We start from the raw sequence: 10,033 nt of genomic DNA on the forward strand, positions 1-10,033 counted from the left end.
TGAAACTTTTTCTACTCTCCACATACAACATGTGGTACTCCATGTTAAAATTTGGTATATTTCTGGATCTGTTTGCTATATTTAATTAATTAATTGCATTCAAGGAATTTTTCGGTATAAGTCAAATTTGAACTCCAAGTGATTCAAATAATAGAATAAATGAGTAGAAAAATGATATTCATGTTATTGAGTCCAGTGTGAGGCCTTACCCGGGAAATGAAAAGAAATTCCGAACATCTTGTTCAGGAAACACGACCACGAACGTGTGGCCAAATGGCTTTTAAATTCTAAAAAAAGCAAACAAAGTTTGAAAATCATGAGATTTGTCATGATGTGATGACATCGTACGTGGAGGCTGTGGTAAAAAATTGAGAAGATCTCGCACACTTTGTCACGTACGATGTTTACAAACCGAAGCATCTCAGAAGAAGAATCGTAGCGTTGAGAAGGATTCAGTAAGATTTGGAGTCAAAGTGACGGTCAAATTGGGGTTTAACTTCAAAATTTTTTGTATAGGCAATGGAGAACATAGATTTTTTCATGTAAAATTTTGGTAATTTTTTGGATCTGTTTGATAATTTTAATTTATTAAGTGTAATTATAGAATATAAATTGAATTTGAGCTATAACTACATGAAATAATGGAATAACATTCGTAGAAAAATCAAATATATATTGTTGAGTGAATTTGACAAGGTATTTTCAAAGTACATCGGAATAAATTTAGAAAAACACGTTATGGAAAAAATGAAACAGAAGGAAAAAAAATTGAGTTTGCTAAGTGCCAGATCAAGAGCACTCGACAAAGCTGGGGTTTGCCGAGTGTCAGATCTGGGACACAAACCCCCCCTCGTATCCACGCACCCGGCCACACACACGCACACACCCACCCGCACACCCGCACACACCCGCCACCGCCCCCTGCCCCCGGCCTCCCGCCGCCAGCGCCCGGCCACTGCCGCCGGCCTCCCGCGCCCAGCGCCCGCCCCTGGTGCCCGGCCTCCCGCGCCGCCCCCAGCCCCCGGCGCCCGGCCCCCGCGCGCTGACACCGCTAGCTCCGGCGCCCGCGCCACGCCGCCGAAGTTGCAGTTCAGAGCTAGATGCCAAGAATTTTTATTGCCATAAACATTGAGAATGAGCTAGGTTATAAAGCAAAATGCAAATTTATTATACAGTATGATTTTTTAAGAGTTTCTTCCATCAAACATTGTTTGAACGAATTTCTATACAATGTTCAACTTTATGATATATATTTAATTTATCTGGACTAGATTTCTACAAGTTGTTGATTTACAGTGCCATTTTCGTGTGTTCTTACAAATGGTTCACAACTTGGTGTCATTCATGCTTTGCATTCTTGCCACTTTGGTGCGGTTACTAACTTATGTTTTTGTCCTTGTACTGTCATGTGGACGCCTAGGTGTTTGTTTGTTATTGATGACATATGAGATAAGAAATCATGGGAATTGATCCGATGTGTTTTGCAACATAGTAATTGTCAAAGTAGAGTACTGGTGACTACTCGTAGTTTTGAAGTCACCATACATATTGGTGATATTTACAAGATGCAACCACTTTCTCTTGATGACTCTGAAATATTACTATATTCTAGAATAACTGGTGGTGAAGATAGATTTCTAGACAGTCTTTCAACTGAGGCATGTGATAAAATTTTGAAGAAATGTGGTGGTGTGCCATTAGCTATCATTACAATAGCTAGCTTATTGGTAAGTAAATCATGGGAGGACTGGGCTAAGGTGTACAATTCTATTGGTTTTAGTGACAGAGGCAATGACATTGTGGAGAATACTAGAAGAATATTGTCATTTAGCTACTATGACCTCCCTTCACATCTAAAGGCTTGCCTGCTGTATGTATGTTTATTTCGGGAAGAATATGGGATCGAGAAAAATCTTTTGATATGGAAGTGGATAGCTGAAGGTTTTATTCAGAATGAACAAGCAACAACAGAGATAGAACTATTTGAGCTCGGGGAAGGGTACTTCAACGAGCTAATAAATAGAAGCATGATCGAACCGATGGAGTTAGAGGATAATGGGTATGTATATGGTTGTCGTCTTCATGATATGGTGCTTGATCTGGCCCGTTCACTATCGAGTGAAGAAAAGTTCGCCACCATATTGGACAGCAATGACCAACAAATACTCATAGGCGGTAGCAATACTCGCAGGTTTGTTGTGCACGGTAGGAGTGTTGAAGAGCACAACCACACTCAGCTGGTTAACATGGGTTTGGAGAAAGTGAGGTCGTTTAGTGCCACTCAGTGCGGCGATATTAATGTGGTAACATCATGTTTCCGAGTTCTACGTGTTTTCACTATAGAAGATTGCAGTGTTGGGGAAGCTTGGGAAAACATAGATTACAGCATTTAGGGAGTTTATGCCACCTGAGGTATCTTGGAGTTTTGAATACACAAATTGATGAGCTCCCCAAGGAAGTTGGAGATCTCAAGTTTCTACAAACACTGAATTTGTCAGGTACCGGAATGCAACAGCTGCTGGAGGGTGTGGGCCTGTTGAAACAACTGTTGTGCCTACGTGTCAACGACAGTATAACAGTGCCGTCTGGTTTGATCGCGAACCTTACTTCGTTGCAAGAGCTGAAGATATGGCTGGCTGATGATGCGTCAACAAGGCAGCTCGTGAAGGACCTGGGCGAGTTGAGAGAACTAAGGATGCTCCGGTGTACAGTTCATGTAAGCGATGAGAGCATGGAGAGAGATTTGCTGAAATCGCTTGCAAATCTCCACAAGATCCGCACCTTATGTGTTTTTGGCTCAGCATTGGCGAGAGGCATCATAGGTGAAGAAGCATGTTTTGTGGCTCCTCAGCGCCTTGGACAGATGTGTTTGGAATGCTTCAAGTTCTCTGCACTACCGGTATGGATGGACTCGACACTTCTTTTGAACCTCGCCCATCTGGATGTGACAGTGAATTTGGTGCAAGAACAGGATATGGAAATCCTTGGGAGGCTACCAGGGCTCTGTTATCTCAAACTAAGTTCAGATCACACCAGACTATTAAGCATAAGGAAGACCACTGGTGATCTGCACCGCTACTTCTGAAAGTTGAGATTCTTTCACACTCCCTTTTCGTTTGTCCAGTTTGATTCGCACGGCTGCGAAAGCGACGACAATGCAACCATAGCACCTTCCATCATGATGCCAAGTCTTGAATCCCTTGTGTTTTCTTTTTATGTGTGATTCATAAAAGATATGGACATTATTCAGCCTGGCTTTGAGAATCTGCTTGGCTTTGAAAATGTTGCTGGTACTTCGCTCCAGAGGGTTACTGGTACGATCCAGTGTGAGGATGCTACTGCTGCAGAGGTGGAGGAAGCGAAGGCAGCATTGGCACACGCAGCTGACCTCCATCCCAACTGTCCCACCCTTAGAATTGAGATGGAGAATAAGCATAAGATGCTCTCAACTGAACGAGAGGTACTTAATTACATATTGATCACGCATGCCCATTGTGATGATAATCCATCAGTATCCATTGTTGTGCTTACATGTTCTTTTTGTTCCGCGGGTTTGTGGAAAAATCCAGAATGGTGCCCATCAGCATCAGAGGAAACCAGACTGAATTTAGTTGATTTATTGTGCACTTTCTTCTCACCAATCTCTGTTGCATCCTTGTCTGTGCGCTTGTTTTAACTCTCTTGTTCTTTAGACTGAAGTACTGAATAGAGGAAGTGACAACATATTCATTAAGGCCAATGATTTTTCAAGTATGAGCGTTTGGTTTAGTGACAATATACTCCGATGTTCATAAATTGTTTGGTGGAAACCCGATGTTCACCCCAGATTTGAAGTTCCACGCTCATCTCACTTTCTATATACCATATCAGTTAACATCTCCATTGTTCAAGATTTATAGTAGTGTATGTGGTCATCCATGTGAAGTGAAGGAGAGTGCACTCATCCGTGTTCTAATTTATTTTGATGAAGTTCTAAGCTGGATGATTGGAGATCTTAACTATATTCCATATCTAAGGAAGTGAGCCAGAGTATGAAATATGTAACATGCATGATTGTACCGCTACCATTTTCCTATGCATTTGAACTTGTTATCTCTAGGACCTTTAAGTATTGATATAAAAACTTGCACTATTATCAGAACTGGTTATAAACTTGCACTATTATCAGAACTGGTTATATTGTATTGTGGTATGAATGTACTCCTATCCTTTCCTTATCCTTATGATGGCGGTCAATTACAAGATAATAAAGTCTAATCCATATTAATAAAGTCTTACAAGATAATTAATAAGTCTTACAAGATAATTAATGAGTCTTACAACATAACTAATAAGAAATATTAATTTATCCTTTAACGATTCTTCCTTCACAGTCAGTATGTAACCATGGCTTCATGGATTTATCAATGCTTGCTTCAACACGCTTGATTCTTCGTTCATCATTTTTAAAAGGTCCAATTCGGTAATCCTCAATGTCCACTAGACTTTAAACTCCAAGGATCCTTTGTTTTCCAAAGACAACAATGTGCTTCTTTGCATTCATAGGGTCAGTTATGTAGAATACATGTACGACACGCTCAGCGAGTACCCATGGGTTATGTTTGTAACCTACATTGGCTAGGTCTACAAGTGTCAACCCATAATTGTCATCTGTAACGCTATTCGGGTGTTTGACCCACTAGCACCGAAAGATGGGGATCCGAATATTCTCTCCATAGTCAAGTTTCCATATTTCCTCTATGAAACTATAGTAAGTTATGTTCTGTCCGGATGTATCAATCGTCTCTATGCAAACAACACTATTTTGGTACGCCACGCTTTTGTTGTCCTTTGCGGTGGTATAAAATGTGTATCCATTAATTTCATATGCTTGTCACGAGGTGACATTGCTTGATAGCCCAGATGTCAAACTGGTCAATGTACTTCGTTTGTGGAATTTCCTTGAAATAGCTGCTCATGGTCCTTCAACCATGATGGGAAATGGCGCTTTTGCTCTTTGATGATCTAATCCTCCAAGCGACCATTACTTTGTCCACGGACCTCATTTAGGTGTTGCTCGATGAATGGCTCCACTATTGCGAGTTGTTGTAGAGTGTTTGAATGTGCTTTCTCCAATTGTTGGTTGTCCTTGTCTATAAATTTTTTCATTCCAATGGTACCTCTCCCGGACAATCTGGCCTCGTGTCGAGATTCCGGTAAATCAATAGCTCTCTTATCTTTTATGTAATCTATGCAGCAATCAACACTCCCTTTTGTATGGTAGCTCTCGATCATGCTACCCTCTGGAAAAGCCTTGTTTCTCATGTATCCATTGAGAGTCGACATGAGCTGTTCATATGTCCACATCTGATGAAAGTACATAAGCCCTAGTTCAGTTATTTGCTGGACCACAAGATGTTCCATGATATCGAAAAAGGACGGAGGGAAGCACATCTCGAGATGGGCCTGAGTTTCCGACACAAATAGTTGAAGCCTAGCCAACTTGACACAATCAATCACTTTCTGCGAAATCACATTGAAGAAGTAACACATCCGTTTGATAACCATCTTTACAAATACTGGTTTGATAGCCCAGATCGCAATAGCAAGAAAAATTGTGATCATCACATAGCAATCATGAGAGTTATAACCGGCAAGCGTCATGTCCTTCAATGAAACTAGTGACCGCATGTTTGATGAGAATCCGATCGGGACTTTCAACCCGCGCAAGCACTTGCACATAGCCAATCTCTCATCCGGTGTTAAGTTGTAGCTAGCCGGGGGATGGTAATACTTACCATTAGGAAGTTCTTGCGGGTGGAGCTCTGGCCTGATTTGAAGGTCAACCAGATCCTTACGTGATTTTAGTCCGTCCTTTGCCTTGTCTGATAAGCCCAAGAATCCAATGCTGCTATCGAACACACTCTTCTGAAGATGCATCCCATCAATGGAATGGCACACCGCCAGCTCTCACCAGTATGGCAAATACTTAAAGAAGATAGACATCTTATTAAACGGCACATCTGCGACATCTGTAGTTTCAGCCTGCTTCTTTCCCCTTTTCGAATTATCAACACAGCCTAATGACTTCTTACCGAGTTTGAACTTGACCTTCTCGCATATTTTAAATACTATTTTACTCGTAGCCAGTTTTGGAGCAAAATTATTCTCATTGGTGCTATCGAAAAGTCCTTCATCCTGCAATATTTGTGCATCTTCAATAAGAAGCGTCTGTACCACATGAACACTATCTTCATAGACCCTTAAGGTACACATATGATGTTCCATCCATGCAAACTACGCATGTTGTCTTACCTTTTATCAGACCTGTCAGGACATATAGGGCGGGATAATCATTGATGGTAACATAGATAATGATCCTTGGTGTGAAGTGCTCATGTCTGTACGTATCCCACATTCGAACCCCATCTTCCCAAAGTTTATGCATATCTTCCATCAGTGGCTCAAGAAAAATATCTATGTCGATGCCAAGTTGCTTCGGGCCTTGTATGAGAATGGTTAGCGAAAGGAACTTTCTCTTGTGACATAGCCATGGGGGGGTTGTATATGGTCATCATCACTGGTCATGTGTTGTGCGTGCTACTTTTTTCACCAAACGGATTCATACCATCTGTACTCAACATGAACCATACATTCCTTCTTTCATTTGAACTCTACATGATTGGCATCAAAGGTTCTCCACTGGCGAGCATCGGAAGGATGCCGAAACTTTCTGTCATCCTTTGCTGAGCGATCAGCATGCCAAGTTATCATTTTAGCGGTCTTTGGGTTTGAGAACAAAAGCATCAGACAGTCCACCACTGGCAAGTACCACATCACCAAGGTAGGGACTCTGCGCTGAGTCGTCATGTTAGTACCTATACAAGACTCGTCCTCCACTTGAACACCAGCACTTTTCTTTGCAACCTTCTTACTCTTATTCCTGATGGAGGAACCGGCACGGTCCTCACAGAAATCAACATTACTTTTGTAACGGCTAGCATCGCAATTTGAACACTTTTCCAATACCGTGTACTCATCGCGGTACAATATGTAGTGGTTCCTCCATGCGTGTATTTTTTGCATACGCATCTTCATTGGATTGATAATCTTTTTTTGCTTCATATGTGGTTTTTGGCACAAAGTTAGGCTTCTGGAGCAAATTGTCCAGCAGAGTAAGGAGATCATTGAAACTATTGTCTGACCAGCCGAATTTAGCTTTCAGGATCAAAAGATGAAGGACAAAACGCAGCACTGTCCATTCCTTCTCACATCCCACATACATACGGTCCTGTGCTATCTTCTTGAGTGTCTCGAAATTCTCTAACCTTTTAGCACTCCCTAGCAACACTTCCATTTCTATGTGGCGCAACATGTCCTCCATATCAACGTCACATTCCTCGTCCACCTGTGGATCCACATGCACATCTTTGATCACCATTTTGATTCTCCACAGTCGCAATCATCATCCACATAACATGCATTTTCGTTTGCATCATCACCACCCACTTCATCACAGCCAGTATTGATGTTTGTGTTGTTGAAAGTACCTCCTACCTCACCATGGTGAGACCAAATTGTATATCCATCCACAAAATCTCGCTTTATCAAATGCCTCTTGATGACATCGGTATTCTCTCATACAATATTGTTGCTACAGTCAAAATACGGACAACATATTTGCTTTGTCTTGCAAATGCGAGCGTGCTTCTTTGCAGCCTCCACAAACTTTGATACCTCCGACATGAAAGTATGCGAATGTCTCTGTATGCCATACATCCATGCTTTATGATCCATCTTTAACAACCTATGACAAGAATTCTATGTTATATTAACTAATTTAATGAGCTATGGGTCGCAATTCTATAAACTAAATTAAATTATGGATGTAGTAACTAATAAGTAGGAAAAAATATAATAAAAAACAATTCTATATTACCCTAAATGAAACTCAATTAAACCTTGGATGTAATAATTAATAAGAAGAAGGGAAAAATCAAACTCAATTATATATTAATTCAATCAACTTTAGTAATTAAAACTATGGATGTAGTAGCTAAAAAGTAGGAAGAAATATAATAATAACCAATTATATATTACGCTAAATGAGACTCAATTAAACCATGGATATAATAATTAATAAGAGGACGGAAAAAAAATCAAACTCAATTATATATTAATTCAAGATACTTCATTAATTGAAACTATAAATGTAATAATTAATAAGTAGGAAAAATATAATCAAACTCAATTCTATATTACATTGAAATGACTAACATAGCATTGTAATGGTTATAATATGATCATAGAATTTCATTTAAAAATAGTCCATTTCTAGTTATTTTCTCTCTCTTCCCTCCTCTCTCTCCTAGGTCTTAGATCTAGATCTAGATGACAATCTAATGAAGTTAGAAATTATGGATAGAAGTTGAGAAGGAAGGTTGAAATGGCACAAACTCACCTTATATAGCCACCTCCTCCGAAGAAATCAAGAGCAAAACCTTCCCCCTTAGATTTGGTGTTTTTGGAGCTTTTCCCGAGATCCTCTCGGGCAAGCTCCAAATGGAAGGTTGGCTGGGGAAGAAGATGCCCGCGGCCTTAAATGGGCGAGCTTTGTGCTGCCGGGCGACATAAGCCAACCGCCAGCATAGATGGGATGCATCTGTGTTGGCAAGTGCTTAGCTCGCCCGCGAGTATAGTGGCCTCTGTGATGGCGGGCGACATAAACCCACCGCTAGCACAGATGGGGTGCATCTGTGCTGGTGGGTGCTTGGGTCGCCCGCCAGCACAGTGGCTTCTGTGCTGGTGGGTGCTCCACCACCAGCCCAAGGAAGCTTGTGCTGGCGGGTGCCAATCACGCCCGTCCAGCACGCTAAATTGCCTGTGCCAGCACAAATCAAATCTGGCGTAGTGCTACTCGTAACTCAAGATACTCGGAGCGCATGTGGCGCAATCAAGTCGGATTACATTGACAATGAACGTGATAATTGTTGTTTCTACCGATGTATACATGGCTGGAACCGAACCACGAGAACATGTGCCCGACCAATCCAAACGACCAAGGTCGTGAAAAGGCATTCAAGCAGCTCATTAGGTCAATAAGTGGGAAGAGTTGCCTCATTGTGCGAGATCATATATGGAACCGGGACGAGGCTAAGTGGGGAAAACTTAGTGTTGACTACATGTCGTGATGTAGAAGTGGCTAGAATTATAAAATATGGTTGTAGCTTAGCCTATAATAATATTAAAAAGCAAATTGCCTAATACGCTGGATCTCCTTTGGCTGCTAGGGTATCTGCAATATATGCAATATACATTATCTCATGCATGAAATTGCTCTATCTGTTATGGGCCACTATACATGTTACACCGAGCATGAGTAGCTTGTTTCCAAATCCTGCTAACCACTTATTCTTCTCACATTATGTTGCTGCTCTGATGGATGATTTTACGAAGAAACAATACGCTCCAAACATTATTTTCCACATATTATGTCCAATTTTGATATATATAAAAGTGCATGCACTTCATCGTGAGCACTAAATCTTCCTTGACCAGTGTACGCATAGAGTTAGAGTGAGCCACTTTGCCACTGTTGTAGAGCAACTCATCCGTTTTAGCTAGTAAACTTTGTTCGTGCTTGTTTTTGCGCCAGCATAACCGCAGAACAAACTCACAAATACTTCTTTGATCTTCCATACCTTCCATGTGTGTTTAACACTCATTTTGATCCACGTATGTATTTCTAAAAACGACAATGGACACACATCATGGTGTAGCATCAATTCATCAAATGTATCAAATACAATGATAAAGAATTATTTCACCTCTGAATCAAAAGTTGCTAATGTGGTTGTATCCAAGCTGGTGATGTTCTCATTATTCTCCCCTTCTTCGCTGCAATTTGTCGTTGTCAAGATCGGCGCAGGACTTAGACTAGTGAATTTCTTTTATGCGCGTGAGCCTCAGATGGTTGCACGGGAGACACGGATTTGGACTGGTTCGGGCAAAGGGAGCCCTATGTCCAGTATCGAGGATGCTCGTGTTGCCCGCG

At 41.1% G+C, this 10,033-nt stretch overlaps 1 pseudogene; it reads left to right on the top strand.

Annotated features, from left to right (window-relative positions):
* Positions 1-1,406: 1,406 nt before the first annotated feature.
* On the top strand, positions 1,407-3,605 carry LOC140223440 (disease resistance protein RGA5-like; annotated as a pseudogene).
* Positions 3,606-10,033: the final 6,428 nt, after the last annotated feature.

This window comes from Setaria viridis, chromosome 7 (genome assembly GCF_005286985.2).
Source record: "Setaria viridis chromosome 7, Setaria_viridis_v4.0, whole genome shotgun sequence".
NCBI lineage: Eukaryota > Viridiplantae > Streptophyta > Magnoliopsida > Poales > Poaceae > Setaria > Setaria viridis.